A 17,500-nucleotide genomic window follows, 5' to 3' on the forward strand; every position below is an offset into this window, starting at 1 on the left:
TGTCCCATCACCTGTTACTTGGGAGAAGAGACTGACCCCCTGGCTACACCTTCCTTTCAGGGAGTTTTTAGAGAGCTATGAGGTCCCCCCTCAGCTTCCTTTTCTCCAGGCTTATCTATGCTGCACAGTGCAAAGGGTTTGTACCACAGATAAGAAAATACCGATAGTTTAAGAAAAGGTAACAGCTGCATTCAGTGTTTTTATGGCAGTATTTTGGGGGTAGAAAGTGGCTGTTGTTTAATCACACATGTTCATTACAGCTTATTGGTTGCACGGCAGCTCTCAGCACAATGAGACTCTCAAGGAAAGTGCCTGAATGAGGCACAAGTACGAGACATAAATGCGGCATTTTGTGGAAATATAACTGATGTGACAAAGACGGTTTTTCCCACAGAGAAATTACTGTCCTGAGGCCACTTGGACAGACCAGTTAGGTTCCTGCCCAGGGACTGCTTATTTTCACAGCAGGGTATAAGACCTTCTGCCTTCTCTCAGGCCCTCAGGATCTTCTGAAGAGGGGAAAAGCCCAAGGGGTTTCATTTTAAGGACTGAATTTGAAGCCTGTACTTGAAGTAGGTCTCTCAGAATCAGAAATACAGAGTTGAAAGGATCTCAAAAAGTGTTGCTGCGCTCTTGCCCTGATTCAAGGCACATTCACTATATCTATGTCATTCCTAGCAGGTTTTGGTTACCCTAGATCAACTGAATTTGAGTAGCCATCTTTCCAGGTGGTAACGTCATCACCAGGCTGGAAGTACAGGCTGTACTGGACCTGCTGGTGGGGCTACAGCTCCCCTCGTAGCTCTTCCTAATCTGCTCCTGCTTTCAGTGAGGCTCAGTCAAAATTGTTGATCTCTGAGAACTGGGCCCCTCTTGGTGAGGGCAGTATTTCACATTATTTCATGGCACAGCACTTTGTGCTTTTACTGCGTTCAGAGAAAGGCTTAAGAATAAAAAGGAAATATATTCAGATACCAAGTGCTTTAATGCTGAAGTTTTTCATATACTGGGGGGCATTCTTTAGCTCACTGAGAAGTAAACCTGGGTGTTGGTGCTGTCAGCAGAGAAGGCACGTGAATTCCTCAGTGCTCCTTGCCTGAAAGAGTCTGTACTGTCACTATCTACCTAATCATGCAAAGGGCTAATTTCAATATTTGCATAGCGGTGAACCTGGGAGAATATTGAAATCTTCTAGAGGTGGCTGCAGGGGAAGACTGACATGGACGGGAGCCAGAATCCATCCGTAGGCAGATGGGGAGCCAGAACCCATCCTGATGGGTGCCAAGGGACTGGGATCTCCATCTGGAGTCAGCCCAGAGCCCCACCATGGGGTCCATGAGTCAGAGCTAGTCCTGGCTGGGCAAACTGGCCAAACTCACACCCTGGCTGGGCAAACTGGCCAGACTGGTGACCCCGTCACCTCCTCCCTGCTGGAGTCCTGCTGCTCCCTTGTTGCTGGGATGCTCTGCGATGATGGCTCGGAACCTGGGCTTCCAGGTCGCAGGCAGGGACTTTCTTTGAAATTACAATTAGTGCCGCATTCATGCACAGCAAATTGGACAAGAAGGTGGCCCAAAAGAAGGCAGGCAGAAGGAGGGGAATCTCCTCCAATTTTTTTCCTGAGTCTGTAGTCATCTGTGCAGCTCTGAGAGTCCCCAAAGTGTCTTTTTTTTTCTTACAACCACTGTAGTGAAGTATTGGGGAATAAACAATGCGGAGAGGCATTTCCTCCCTGAGATAACTATAGTTTAGAAGGTGAAATAGCGTCTACCAGGATCTAACCAATCTAGCCACTGACTAAGAAGTGTTTTTATAGGGATGGTGGCCAGAAATTTGGGTTGCAGGACCTTGGGTCTTGTATGGTGTGGAAGATGTAGCCCCTATGCTACCCCAGACAGCACAACAGCGATGGTCGAGCCCGCACCAAATGAGCTGGTGCTTCTGAATCGAGCAATGCAAGAGGGCTCAAAGCCACTATCCAAGGGCCTGGAGGCCACGCTGGGGTATTAGACGAGACCTGTCCCAGGCTGAGTCCCTCACTGCTGGAAAATAAAATCAGATTTTTGCCACCGCACCCTTTAGGATGTCACACGCGAGCTGAGCGACAGGAAAGCCTGGCTGGCGGTGCTGCCACTGCCTGAGCGGCCCCAGAGCCGGTGGGAGATGCTATTAGAGAGTTTGTTCTTAATTAAGCAAAATTTGGGCACACATTAGAGGTGATCAGCAGCTTTTCCTGCCTGTCTGTGTCTACAGGGATACCTGGGCATGACGGCATGGGCAGGGAGGCAGATTTGCAAGCTCCACAGAAAATCGTAGGAGCATCACCAGGGTGAGAGCTGGGCAAGGGGGGGGTCTGTCCCACCGAGGGGATGCAAGAGGAGGAAAAGGGGTGACTTTCTTGCCCCCAAAGTCAGAGTCATTTCACAGAATCACAGAATCTTCATGGTTGGAAAGGACCTCTGAGACCATCGAGTCCAACCATACACACACAAAAAAACCCCTTACAGGTTTCAGGCTCCCTTACGGTGCCAGTGCCCTGGAGCGGTCCATATGTGGTGGCATTAATGCTGCCTGCTTCATTAGCTGGGCAATCCAAACTAACCACCACAATTTAACACACAACGACACACCTAATTTTGTATAAAATTGTTACACTGATGACATCACAGCAGAAGTCAGCTGTCAGCCACCAAAGTTCATGGTTCCTTTAGGCTGGGGTTAGAGGTAAGGTAAGGTAAGAGCCTTTTGCAGAACAGTAATAACACAAACTCCCCAAGACCCTCTTTTGAAGGCCTTCAGAGGACTCAGAATGGTTCCAACCTACACCACCATGTCCTGCTCCGCCAGGTCAGTTAGCAAACTTCCATGCCGTTTTCTTCCCTGAGTTAAACCCACGAACCCCATTCCCTCCCTGTCCCCTCGCTCTTTTCTGAGAAAACAGAATCACAGAATCACAGAATCGCATGGGGTTGGAAGGGACCTCTGGAGATCATCTAGCCCAACCCCCCAGCCAAAGCAGGTCCACCCAGAGCAGGTTGCACAGGAACGTGTCCAGGCAGGGTTTGGAACGTCTCCAGAGAAGGAGACTCCACCACCTCTCTGGGCAGCCTGTTCCAGGGCTCTGCCACCCTCACAGGAAAGAAGTTCCTCCTCATGTTTAGGTGGAACTTCTTATATTCAAGTTTGTGCCCATTTCCTCTTGTCCTATCCCTGGGCACCACTGAAAAAACACATAGCATTACTTTTTTTTCTTTCCCATTGCCTCTCTGACTCAGATGCCGGCAACATATTTTTATCATGCAACAAGTAATCAGCCTGTGAAACTCATTACCGCAGGATGTCAGCCTGGCATTTAGAGTAAAAGTGGATTGTGCTATTGCTGGAACAGATGGACCACCTAAAGTCATGACAATACCTGTTAAAAAACAGTTTAGAAGAGGTTCTTCAAGCTGCTTTTTGACTATCAGGAGTCTGGAGGAGATATTCCTACAAGGCGGTGTACCAGCAAACTGCTGTACTTGGTGTGACTTGTGCTAGAGTCAAGATGCTGGGCTGGACCCTGGGCTTTCTGCTCGACTTTGCCTGAAAATTGCTGTCTCCTTCACTATTTACCCAGTGCAGCATCAACACAGTTGTCTCTCAGCGTGGTTGCCACAGAGACAGGTGAGGAGGCCACGCTTGAGTTTCTACCATACACTCCTTGTTCTTGGTGTTCGGGTCTGTTCTGAATAAATCCACAATGTTTAAGGGAGAGATGCAGCCTAAAAAGTGTACTATCTCCTACAAATAATACATGTAGACCTGTGCCCAGGGCACTTCACTGCTCTGCACCGGCTGAGGAGCAGCTCTAAGGGCCCATGATGCTGACACAGTGGGTCTCCATGGGGCTGGCCCATACCTCCCATCTTCCTCCATTCTCATCCTCCTCTTGAAGATCATCATCTTCTGAAGAATTTTATAGACCTTACTAGAAAACCTGACAAGGTTTCTACTTTTTCAGCCATTGCAAAATGAAGACTTGAGATAGTTCTTATAAGATTAGAACTACTCTGCCCTGTCCTAAGGAGAGTCAACACGTCCACCCAACAGCAACCACCTGAGTGAGGACTGCAGTGTGAAGATAACGTACTGGGGCAGCATTTGCTGCAAATTGCTCCAAAAAGGATGTAATTCCAAGGGTGAATCTCAAAATCTTGAGCTGGTACCTTGGTAACTACATTATGTGCTCTGTTGTCCTCACTTTCACCCTGGGCTGGCTGGTTTCCTTCCTCAGGCTTTGGTTTATGTCAAGATCGGTATGAAATGTCCCTTACCTCTAGGTCACCATGTCTGTGAACAGCCAAAGAGGGATATTGTGGACTGCATTTTTAGATGGAAAGATGATTTTTATATGTGTGTTTATTTGTAATTGCTTCTGTCTATATTTATGTTAATCATAGGGTTTCTGAGACCTTGGAGAACCATTTACGGCACCAAACTAATGAGCTCTGCTCCCCTTATGGCATTTCATTTCCTGGGCAATGTGGCCACTGTAAAAAGAGAAGCACTTGCATTAATTTTGCCTCATAAAAGACACCCTGAGTCATCAAAAGTCAACAAAAGCTAAACATTCACCTAAAGATACAATCACTGACCTCTTAAGCTTTGTCTGAATACACCCGTGGCCATGCTGCCACGTGCTCTGCATCCTTCATCCCAGTATTTCCCAGCCAGATGATTAATTTGAACCCTGAGGTAGTTCCCTGTGAGCCCTGAAGTTTTCCTGCTGGTCCAACATGTTGACCTCTCTCCGTGCCATCACAAAGCGGTCAGTGCCAGTTCTTGGACAAACAGGGTGGCTGCTGTTGAATGCTTGGAGATATTTGGTCTCTTTCATGGCTGAAGAGCCTTTTTTTGGGGTAGTCCCACCCATCATCACCCGTGGGAAAAGGAAGAGGCTGAAACCAGGCATCAAAGGCAGCCCACAAGGGGATGGTGGTACACTTTGGGGGGAATTTACTGAATATGGACAGTAAGACGTTATGCCCCAATAGGTCTTACCCACGCTCATGTCTGATTCCCACGGCTTTTCTGAGCCAGAAAACAGGGAGAGGTATTGTGTGGTGAAGGGTGGAAGAATAAATAAAATGGCCTGTTGAATTCCTGATGTAAAGTGTAGCCTCATTGCCAGTTAGCCTGTCATTCAGGTGCCTTAGTGCGTGGAAGAGTTTCCCAGGCAAAGTGGTGAAGGTAACTACTAAATTAAGATGCTTCTGTTTGATTCAGGAGATGATCCAGGGGAGTTCGCTAGTCCTGGTATAGAAAGAATGTAAGAGCTGGACCCAGGACTAAAAACCAGTGCCTGAGATTTCTGACTTTGAGATATGATCGATGGCAACATGAAGGTGTAGATGGAAGAAGAGCTACAGCAGGGAGAGGGTGAGGAAAGACACAAATGGGTGGTAAAAACTGAGCAGGCATCTGCCTGGGGTATCTGAGGCAGACCCACTGTGTCCGTGGCCGTGGTGTGACATGAAAGACCCAAGACATGAATACCAAGGGAGGTTTCACACACTGGCACTGATGATGCAAACCAGAACCCAGGTGAGCACCTGGCTGGCAATTGCCCTCTTCTGACACAATTCAGTATTACTTGTGTAGTCAAAATACCTGTTTTCTCTGCAGGTCTCCACCTGAGCATGGTGTCTGCTTGCCCTAATTCCACTTCTCTGCCACCATGGCAGAAGAACAGCAAGCACGGACCAAGAAGAACAGCAATGAGCTAACTCATAAAAGAAATGCATCTGCATTAGGAGAAGACAGTTACCACTTAGGGAACGTTTAATGCTCTGGCAGCAGCAACACTAAATTGTGAGGCAGCAGCAACAACAACAATACCAAATGGTGTATTTCTGCCTCGTGACCGGACTTTGCTGCACCGCGAGCTAATGGGCACGGTGCAGGACAGAGTGACATAAATAACTGTTCTCGCTGGAGCATTTCAGGAGCATTCTCTGGCTGCACTGACAGACTAATCCAACTGGCAGACGACCTTGGATTTGGGGTTCCTCATTATGGCAAGGGAAAAACGGGCAACGGGCAGCTGGTGCTAATGTGCTGACAAGAGTTTAGGAAGACTGATGGCTAATGAGGCTTCATTAATGGATTCACCTTGATTTCTGGCCCTTCTCCTAAATATGCCCAGAGCTCAGAGCTGAGCTCTCCATCTAGTTTTTGAGTTGAATGAAGGAGATCCAGGGCAAGTCTTGTTGGGCTCCCATGGTACATGTCTTAGGCACTACATGTCCAAAGGAGGAGAGGAACGGGGCTGCAAGTGACAACTGAAGCCATCATATGGGGATGCAGCTTAGTTGTGTGCAGAACACAGCGACATTTGGGTTCGTTTTCAAAGGCAAACTTTCTTTTAACTTCAAGTCATCCTTTATGATGGTTAATTCCCTCTCTCCAGTATATACAGGGGTAAGAGGGGTATTCAGAAAGGCTGAAGTATCTATACCTCTTTGCAACATGACAACATGTAATATGTTCACACTTCAAAATTGAATTTTCCAAAGTAACCTCTAGATCTTCCAGGTTTCCTCCTCATGGTGTTTTTTTTCTCCATTGTTGACTTTGCGTGTTTTGAAAAAAACACTTCAAAACCTTACCATTTAATGATGCATGTCATCCCTAGGCTTCCTCTTTCCCAAGACATCCCTGCCTAGTATGAGTCTAAGTAGCTCACACAGCACGACTGTAGGCTTTATAGTCTTTATTCTTCCTGATCTTTTTAACTTTAACTTTCTTCTCCATTTTTTCTTTTTTTTTTTCCCCTCAATGCCTCTTCCTATACTTTACCATCCCATGATGGATTAATGCACTCACCCTGGTTGCACTGTGTGAGTCTTAATTATTCGGATTTAGCTGACTGAAACAGCAATTTTTGGGAGAAATTCCTGTGTCCTCAGGTCAGCTGTGAAGGAGGGAGCTACTGCCTATCATCACAAGCAAGAGAGTCCCAGCTTCCCTTCTTTGGCGGCTCTCTGGCCACCTCTGACACTTCAGACACAGCTCCCATCACTGTACCTGGCAGAGGACACTTTCCGGTCGCCTCCAGATAGCAGAGCATCTAGTGAAGAGCCAGCCCTTACTACCATCCTCATGTTTTGGTGCTGGTGAGTTTGCAATCCAAGCACGAGGCAATGCCTCTCTTGGCACGTTGCAGCCACCGAGGATCAACGTTTGTGAGGAACAGCTGAGGATAATTGTCCCCTTTGCCTGTCAGGACTCTGCAAACATTTTTAGCTTTCTGTGCCGAATTTGAATTTACGTAGCAAGTGACACATTGGACAAGCACTATATTCATCATCTCAGCTGCTCCCTGGCGTCAGAGAAGGGCACAATCTGCCTGTGAAATGCTCCTCCACTCCCAGGGCTGGGAGGCGTTTCCAGCTCCAGCTCCACGCTGGAGTCAGTCTCTTTGATGGTCATCAAGAGGGAATGACCTTCTCCCCAGCTGAGATTTTGTGGGTACCCACTTGACCAGATCTTAGAGAAGCCTCTTTTAGATACGAAAAAGACTATTTTTAGGAATAATTGGTTGCACAGTGGGAGCTGCACACCTCTGACTATGCTGATATGAAGTGGCTTCTGACTCAACCCATGTTCCTGCACCACTACTGTCATCTCAAGGCCCTGAGATCTACAGCCCAGACTGTGAAGCAACAGGGTGTTGGCACTGCTATTCTACAGGTGACGAAGAGAGGCACAGAGGCTGCTGAGACTTGGCCAAAGTCGCCCAGGAAGCCTGTGGTGGATGTAGTGGAGAAAATAGCCTAAAAGATGGTGGACAGCCACCTTCCACCCAGCCAGGAGGGAGGAGAGCCAAGACACATACAGATTCAGAGAGAAAAGGCAGAGCCTTGCTTTGGGGAAGCGCCAAGTCCCATCTGTGGGGACATCCCGTTCCAGCCCCAGCTTTGTACAACTGTGCCTCAGCTTTACACCCCTCCAGAGAAGCCCTGATCTGAGCAGTACATGGCTTTTAAATATCCCTGAAGAGAGTGTTTCCTTTCAGGAAAGCAGTGCTAAAATACCCTGACGGCGCGTTTGCAGGTGGGAGCACAGGGAGGGGAAGGGTGATGGGCTGCTGGGGACAGGGAGGGGACCAGCCGCCCTTGGGCAAGCCACAAAGGAGAAGCAGACCACGCCAGCGATGTGGCTGGGGAGGGAGGTGAGGGCAGAGAAAGATAAACAGATGCAGAGCAGCACCCAGAGGAGAAGCACAAACAGGCAGGGCAGATACGGCAGGAGTGGGTTTTCTCCCACCTAATTCCTTGAGCGGGTCAATCATCTTTTATCTCCTTTGAGTCAGTCCCTGTGCCATGGAGAGCACCAGCCGGAACAAAGCAAAGGCAGAGGCGAACTAAAACTACTGCCCAGCGGGAAGTGAATGCTCTGGCACTATTTATTTTTGAGTCCACATTTGGATTAGCTGTAAAGAGCTGTGTGGATAAGCAAGCAGGCAATTACAGCTGGGATGTGCTGCTCGTCAATGGAAACAGCTCCAATCTGCTCAGGACATATTGAAATTCTAATTCAGTTAGATTCCTTTAGTTACAGTGCTCATCACAGGCACTAAAAGAGATGGGATTAAAACATAAATACAACTCTTGTGTTGCCTTTGGTTGGTCTTCTCTCCCCCCCCTCCCTCTCCTCTATTTTAGCTGTTGTTTGACTTTATTTTCAGTGGCAAAATACAGCAGTCTGCATTTGGTCTGCTTGTTAATTTTAACGAGGACCTAGCAGGCTGCAGCTGGCCGGACGCGTGCACTGCTAATGACGGGTGGGCAGGCAGCACGGACACCAGACCACAGCTGAGGTTTCACGTGTCACATCCCACTAAAGACCACATCTTACTGAAAATCATGACTTACACAAGCCCTTCACTGGTTTCATCCCTGGTTCAGACCAGCACCCGAGTCCACCAGCCCGCACTGCCTCCCCCAGTAAGCAGGTTGGCTTCCTGCCTTGGGCACTGGTGTAAAACCACTTCCCCACAGCAGGCAACTGGTTTTGCATTGGGTTTGTGCAGGTAAAAGAGTGGCCAGTGGGTGCTGGATCAGCCCTGCCAGTGTGACCTGGAAATTCAAGCAAGTTATTAACCCACGTGCTATCAAAGAACGATCTTGTGTTAAATCTGCTGACATATGCAAATAATAGCTAGTTGGGATCTAAATGTCTGAGATTGCCAGATTGAGAGAAGGAGAGGAGCATGAGCTCTGTTCTCCAGCTGCCTGGTAGTCGTGCTTCCCTCGCGACTGGTCTCTTGGACCTGCTGGAGGACCTCCAAATGCAGCGGGATGTCACAGGCTGTGACCACATCAGCTCAGAAACCTGGTTATGACAGACAACGGGTAGAAACTGTCTCCCTTGAAACTAAGAAAAAAGTGCTTGATGGGGAAAGACAGACATAATACCACTGATACCACTGACAGACATAATACCTCCATACCACTGATACCGAGGCACGGAGCTGTGAGATAAGCACCTCTGCGGTAAAAGCAAACACCCAGCTTGGATCTCATAGAGTCATAGAATCGTTTAGGTTGGAAAAGACCTTTAAGGTCATAAGCATCTTTCCTCTTTATCTTATTACAAAAGGGTAAATTTTGCAGCATAAACATTCTGCGGTGGCTCTTCATCCTTTCAGGACATGGACTTCACCATCTGTAGCCCTCTTAGTTGAATATGATCAACTCTCGTGTCAAATGCTCAACACAGAATTTTGAACCCAAGTGCTGTAGAAAAGCACCGGAAATATTTTTTTCCTGCATACATTTAATGTGAATTTCAGAGAATTTAATATTTTAAGTGTTCTGATTTTTTAAAAAATGTAATTCTGTAGAGGAAGCCACCTATTGGCTCTTGAGTCTAAGTTGTGTGCAATATGGCTACATCTGCATGGACCGTTGAGCTCATGCATGTGCTCTCTGGAGCTCCCTGGTTGCTTTGCCCACTGGTAAGAATCTCAAAGTCACATATTAGGGACAGAAAGCTACTGCCTGATTGGAAAAAACAACGCAAAATCCTAATTCCCACAGGGAAGGTACATGCCCCACAGAAAAATTTCCAGCATAAGAAGAAGGAAGTGTTTCTAATGGATTCATCCATAGTTAGGACACAGACCAAATCCAGCCTGAGGAGCAAGGCTGGGAGAAAGATAGAAATTAAGTGAGTTACATTAAGGCAGAGTATTAGGAAGGCAGGGAACTCAACATAAAAGATAATAGTGATGTGCACACACAAGAGAGAGTAGGAATGGCTGCGTATTGCAGAAAGGTAGTAATGCAATCTACAGAAGTGGTGGTATGAGGTGGATGGGAAATGAGTGGCGGAGTCAATGAGTCAAATGACTGCTGAGATGAGGCTGATGAGCCGGGCTTAGCACCGTGCTGCACCAGCCTATTAGGTCAAAAATCAGTGCAATCACTAAATCACCTGCTTTGTGGATGAGTTCAGTGCATCATACACTGGATGGTGCAGATGCAGATTTAGCCTCCTTAGAAAACCAATAGCTTGAGAGCTTGTGAGTCTCTTTAGAGATGTGTTCTTGTAATATACTTTTTTAGCATAAAACCAATTTTTCTTGAGAGTCAGGAAAAAAGATAACAAGAAAGAACAAAAGCAAAGTTTCTCTAAGAGAGAACAGGGTACATATGCCCTCTGGGCAGCTTTGAACCAACAAAGAGAACAAAATCTCTGCAGTCCTCTGAGGCCAGCGGAGAACTTCGAACAGTGAAGGGGCCATGCCCATGAAAGAAAAAAACAATGTATTTTGGTCTCATAACTGGTGTAGAAATGAAAACAATGGTAGGAGCAGGCGCAGACATTTCCATTCCTCATATGGCAATAATCTATATTAATTACAGCAAATGTCCAGCTTCGAACAATATCACTGCAGTGCTATTACTGTTGAAGAGTATTGAGTTTCCAAGGAGGTGAATGTCTTTTTCTCTCCCTAATCATGATTACTTGGCTTAGTACTTGGGCTAAGCTTTCATTTAACCAAGATAAATGGGTATTTCCAAAACCAGTGAGTTAACACTATGCATCACATTATTACTCTCTTCTCAGATTTCTTGCCTCGTGTGCTATTTTACTTGGTTGCTAAACACAAATAACAATAAGAATAGGAAGGAGGAGCTGTGCAGCATCGCATATGGATTAAAGATCCAAAAAATAAATAAATCTGGTTTTGACCCATTGCTTCGTCCTATTCTGTGCCAGCATTTTTCCTCAATCAACATAAAACAACAACATTATTTTATCCTATAATTTCCCTTTCTTGAAACATGAGTGCCCACACCACATTTCTGCAGACACCACCAGCCTGGCTGACTAATATTTTGTTGCTTTCTATTTGGAATCCCTATTTATAAATTAAGTTTATGTGCCAGTACGGTAGGTTAACATTCAGAAGAGCAGATGGGGAATTAGAGGCGCAACTTCTGTCAGCGATAACGGGACTTCCACGCTTCATTTCCCCCAGGGCATGGCGAATGTTTTCCTTTTCAACAGCGCTGGGCGAAACTGCCTTAAGGAACTGGTGGCAGCAAAACTGTGTGCTGGTGATGCACTGAAATTGTCAGGGTGCAGGAATAGATTTTCAGTTGCTGGGCCATTTGTGGGAAGGTATTTTGGAGCAGCTCCTGGAAGATATCCATCTCGGTACAGAAGTTCAAGTGCAAAATAGCCAGCAAGAATTGCCTTTCATGCAAAGTCAGTGAGAGGTCTGGCACCAAACAGATTCTCCTACACAGGTGGGTTCACCTGACCACATCGCTGCCCAGTGGTCCGGCTTTTGATGACCAGGGCAGGCTGTAGATCAAGGAGAGGTCCTAACTCAGGTCCCTAAACTCTAACTCAGGTCCTTAAATCCCGTTATTTCAGCGGCCATCCCACTCTCCACTCCTCTGCTCCGCTGCTGGGTGGGACTGCAAGGCTGTGCATGGGCATCTTAGTGTGGGTGGGTGGCTTCCTACCCACCTCCGGCAACCCCTTACACAGTGGTGGTGTCCAGAACATACCACATGTCCACTGAGGGCCATGAAGATGATCAGAGGGCTGGAGCACCTCTCCTATGAGGACAGGCTGAGAGAGTTGGGGTTGTTCAGCCTGGAGAAGAGAAGGCTCCGGGGAGACCTTAGAGGCCCTTCCAGGCCCTAAAGGGGGTTACAGGAGGGATGGGGAGGGACTCTTCATCAGGGAGTGGAGTGATAGGACAAGCAGTAATGGTTTTAAACTGAAAGAGGGGAGATTTAGATTAGAAGAAATTCTTTCCTGTAAGGGTGGTGAGGGGGCCCAGGTTGCCCAGAGAAGCTGTGGCTGCCACATCCCTGGAGGGGTTCAAGGCCAGGCTGGATGGGGCTTTGAGCAACCTGGTCTGGTGGGAGGTGTCCCTGCCCAGGGCAGGGGGGTGGAACTGCATGATCTTTAAGGCCCCTTCTGACCCAAACCATTCTATGGTTCTATGATTCTGTGTGTGAAGTCCACATGTGTTGTACCCTTTGTCAGGTAAAAAGCTCCCACTTTTCTCCAGCATCTCTGTGCACCATCCCCTTTCACACACTAAAAGCTGGTGCTTTGGGGACCGGCACTTGCAACAGGAAAGCAAGAAGTGGTTCATCTGCTCTAGGCACCAAACTCCCCACCATCAAGGAGTCACGGTCAGATGAACACCTCATCTCTGTCTTGGGGATACTCCACAGCTGGAGAGCCCCATAGCATTTCACCGGGATGGATCATCCCTGTGCTCTACCAGCTTTGCTCTGGGCACCAGGGCTGTGCTGCCGATGCCACCCAGCTGCCACCCAGCAGTTGCTGAGTGACAGCAACTATCAGCATCAAGACAAAATTCAGCATCCTAACACACCAAATGTCACATGGGCGATTAAAAGCAGCTTCTGGCTGCTAAAACTTGTGTTGAAGACATGTTAGAAGCCTGCCCAGAGAGCAAGAGCTTGCCCCTACCCTTGAGTCCACACAGATGGGATTTGTTCAAATAATTACCACCAGATCCAGCTGTACCATCTTACCTTCTCTGGTCTTTTTCTATAGGGTACCCATCATTTGGCCAGCCTCCGCCCACCTTCCTCCCAACAACAAAAGGCCTGTACTAAGCATTTGATAGTTCCATTAACAAACCAAGGAAACAGACGTTCAAAATCAGGATGTGCGGGTTATGTCTGTATTCTCTACTTTTTAGGGCAGCTTAGCAACTGCCTGTTAATTTTCACCCTTTTTGCTACTTTTATGAAAGCTCTTCCTGGTTTCTGTCTCTCCTAAGGATCCCTGAGCTCCAGTAATCACCTGAATTACATTCAGATCAAAATGCAGAAAAGCTGTGTTTTCACATTGACCTTGAAATCTTGAAGGCCATTTCCGCCTCCCACGGGCTACAGGGGGTGTCTATCTCATTATAAAGGTGCTTTACAGCATAGCTTGTGGCTGAGGAGGCTGTGAAGGTAAGTTTAGCCAAAAATCTTTCTTTCCTACATTCCCAAGATTCTACCTTGTAACTAAAAGCTGGTATTTGAATTCTTTGATTTATTTAGATCAATTTAAGTGGACATACCTGTGGGAAAACTTGTTAAGGTACCAGCTAACACCAGGCAGATGGCTTGAGCTGGCCCTGTTGTAACTCGTGTGTGCCTTTTGCTGTAATACAGTGTAGTAGGTAAATAAAAGCTGGTAGTCTTCCTCCTAATGTGTTCGGGGAGCTTTTCTCCATATTAATTTGATAGTAGTAATTCAATTACAGAAACTGTTATCAGAGGCTGCTGTAATATGGACTGCATTTTTAATTCATAGGGTGTAAAATGCAACTTTTGCTCCCACCTCTTCCTTATGTTGGAAATGCTGTTGCCAATTCCCTGGCTCAGCTTTTTTTTTTCCCTTATAAAGCTGATGCACAAGCTTAATGAAGTCTATCATTTCAATGCTCTTTGATATGTACTTCAGAAGACACTGGGTACTCGATTCTCTTCTTATTTACATCAGCGAGGTCAGGAGCTGAATGCAGAGGCAAAGGGAAGGGGTAGGGAGATGCCCTAGGACCTGCTGGCACCAGAGCAAAGGCATTTCTTCAGTTTGCTGTGGTCCCTTGGGGAATCCTAGCAGCTGGACTAATGTTGGATGTAATTGAAAAAATACTCTCCTTAAACAAGCAGGAGGTTTGGTATCTAAATATAATCCCTGCTGAAAGAATGCTCAAAAACTGAATTGTGACCTTCATGCCAGCCCAAAAGATTTCCAGTAGCTGTAAAGATTTAAAAAAATGATGTGGAACGTTTTGTCCAATTGTACCTTTTTGATTTCTTCATACTGTTTGTATTTATTTTTACCTTCTGTCACAATGGAAATTCAAGTCTAGTATTCGATCAAAGTCAAGCATTTTTATCACCTTTCCACTCAAATGCCTGAGTCAGATGCTTAAAATGTAACTCCAGCAGCACTCTGAGTAGTGGAAATATAAATATATAGAATATCAACCTTTGGCACCATAGCCCATAGAAGTGCCTTTTCTTTTTCTCTTTATCCTGATGGAGAAATTTCTATCAGAACACGTTGCCATCAACAGTGGTCTGGAGAATGTTGCTACCAGAGTATTTCAGTGGCCAGAGTGTTCACCAGCCAGACCAGTTTGTGGGTGCAAAGTTCTGAGCCCTGCTATGAAACTCACTTGCCAACTGGGAGTTGTCCATTTGCTTCCTCTCACTCAGGTACAGAGAAAACAAAAGGTTTTTTTAATCTCGAAGGTGGAAAGCTGGAGCAGAACAAGAATAACCATTACTCTGTACCTTTCCAGCTTCCCTTTATGCCCCAGGAATTTTGCTTTTCTTCTACCACCACCTCGATAGCTCTCGCTTCCTTCACCACTGCTGGAGTAACACTGCTTTCCACAGCCAGCTCCTTCTGGGTCTTTCTAGTCCCAGGCTTGGTGTGACGTGCAGGTGACCACAGGGTGAGAGAAGATGCTCATCCAAACTGTTGCTACCATCAGTCCTACTACAGTACGCCAACACTGGTGTTAAGGTGGCGGGAGAGGAGGGACTGAGTAGGACCCAGCACACCCAGTTCTGTTTCTGCAGGTTTTGATGCCCAAAATGAATTCCTGTGGAGTACACAAATATTGGGCATTGGCCAATGAACAAAGATATCCATGTGTGGGTTCTCGTGCTGCAGTAAATAAAAAAAAAAAAAAAAGTCAGGTTGACTGACTTGGAGAGTCAGGTTGGCTCCAGGAGTATCCTGGTCCCCCTTTCTGCTCGTCTCTGAAAGAGCATCGCCCCAAGTCTTACTTTGGCCGAGTACCAGCAACTGCAATAAGTAACAGGCAGTATTTCCTAAGCATCTGTGTTTCCACTTCTATGGAAAACATGGAGCTGATCTAGGAGTACTTAATTCGGGAGCTGTAACACAACTGCGGTGGAAAGCAGCACACTGGAAGACCACCCGTGGCTTTCAGCAGATCAGATCTCCCGTAGTTAAACTAAATGTCATCGCGGTGTGCACGGCTGCTGATCTCAGGTTTGCTAATTTGTAAAACAATGTGAAGAAGATGCCGCAGTTGTGAGCGGAGCAGCTGAATTATAGGTACTTAGGCTGCACTGTAGGGATATGAATTCTGTTTATTGCACAAACCTGCCTCTATAATTAATAGAAATAGTAACATTTCCTTGCTCTGTTTTCATTAATTCAGACTGATAGCTTTGGAAGATCAGAATGGTTAGGAAACACATTTTTGGAAGAAGAGGAGAGAACTGGAGGACTTTTTTGGCTCTTCAGCATCAGTCCCGATCTCCTCCTTCAATGTGCAAGGAACAAAATTACTAGCAATGCTCTCTGTGTAATAGACCATCTGTCACCGTAATTGTAGCTTTATTTTATGTTTCCCTGCTTCTGGGAGGAAAGAGCCAAACTTCCCTAGCTGCCTGTCTGAGCTGAACATTATGAAATGTATTTCAAAACCTTGAGAAACAGCCACAGTCAGTCCGAAGCCTCCTTAAACCCCAGCAGCTCCCTAACACCAATGCCCGCACCTCCCGATGAAAACCGGCTTCAGGGTTTCACCTAAAAAGCTGCAAATGAACTGAACAGCCCATGTCTCCTTTAGCAGGAGTTTATAGGCTTTTCCCCCTCTCTGAGGAGGCGTAAACATATCAAGGTTTAAAATTGCACTTTATTTATCCCGGTGGTACAGTACGATATTGTTCCCAGAGAAGCGCTGGTGATACTTTATTGTGGTGAAGAGGAGGGCACCACACGAAGCAGAGCTGATGTTTGAGTGTTATTTTATTATTTTGGATGCTTTGGGATGCAAGGGGTGTCCAGAAATGAGCATGAAAACCCAAAGGCTCCGCAAGCAGCTTTTCACCTCTCCTGATGGAAAGGTTTGCCCCCCAGCCCCATCCCTCTCGGGGTCAGAAGGACAGGAATAGGTGTCAGAGATGACTTATTTTCCCAATGATTCACTGAAAAAAAATTAATCTTAATAGCTTTCTAACACAAAGTACATACTGACCACTGAACTGCTCTGACTAAGGAGGGCTTTTTATTGATACGACTCCTTAGCCAAGTGTAATGCAATTAAATGATTGGGTTTCATTAGGTATATTGACATGGTGTCAGTGACAATTTCCACTCTCCCTATTATTTCTATAAATAAAGTCATCTGCCATAATTAGAAAATGTGAATGTGCTAAGACTTCCATTAATTCTTCCCTATATTAATCTAAGAGCTGGGCAGATGTTTATTAATACCTTGTTACACCGCCTTCATCAGCTGTTACCAAGAATAGGAAGGCTAAGACCTGAACTCACACTGAAGGTTAAATAAGAACAGGTCTGGATAAATCTTGGCTTCTGGTTAACTTTTTGAAAATATCTTGGTTTTTTATCAAGTTTATTTTATTTTTTTTTCTGTAACCTCTCCCTTTCTTTTCCTTGGTGTGCTGTGGACCATGAATGAAACTCAGCAGTGTTCCCCTCCCTCCGGCACTGAGTTGAGCAGTCCTTTAGCTGCATCCTGATGTCTGTTTTGATTTCAGAGGAGCTGAATTACATCAGCCTGTGACCTGCCCTCTGATTCTCCCTTCTGGAAATTATTTAAGGAGTAGAGGTGCTGGGTGAGAGCCCAGGTCTACCCCATTCAGTGCCCAGCACCCGCTGGTGGGTGCTTAGGGATGGGTGTGAGGAACAGTAAGTACAGATGGACCTGCACCAAGCTGCAAGGGGTGCTGTGACCAGCCTGTGAGACCTCATACACCCTCCTGGCATCCTGAGGTGGTCTAACCAGATCCTCAGAGCTGGTCTAACCTCTGTCCCAAGCCATCTCCCGTTGTCACCTTCATTGGGTCTTCTGCCAAGAAGCTCCACAGTTTAATTATGTTCTCTGTCAAAGTACTTTTTTCCTTTTTTCTTTTAAACATTGTGCTTGGTAACCTGAGGTCGCCTCCTG

At 46.4% G+C, this 17,500-nt stretch overlaps 1 protein-coding gene across 2 annotated transcripts in view; it reads right to left on the reverse strand.

Annotated features, from left to right (window-relative positions):
- Nucleotides 1-17,500, reverse strand: part of KCNMB2 (potassium calcium-activated channel subfamily M regulatory beta subunit 2) — a 54,675-nt gene that overhangs the window by 18,653 nt on the left and 18,522 nt on the right. The gene's annotated exons all lie outside the window — the stretch shown is intronic.

Source organism: Numenius arquata, chromosome 9 (assembly GCF_964106895.1).
Source record: "Numenius arquata chromosome 9, bNumArq3.hap1.1, whole genome shotgun sequence".
NCBI classification, from domain to species: domain Eukaryota; kingdom Metazoa; phylum Chordata; class Aves; order Charadriiformes; family Scolopacidae; genus Numenius; species Numenius arquata.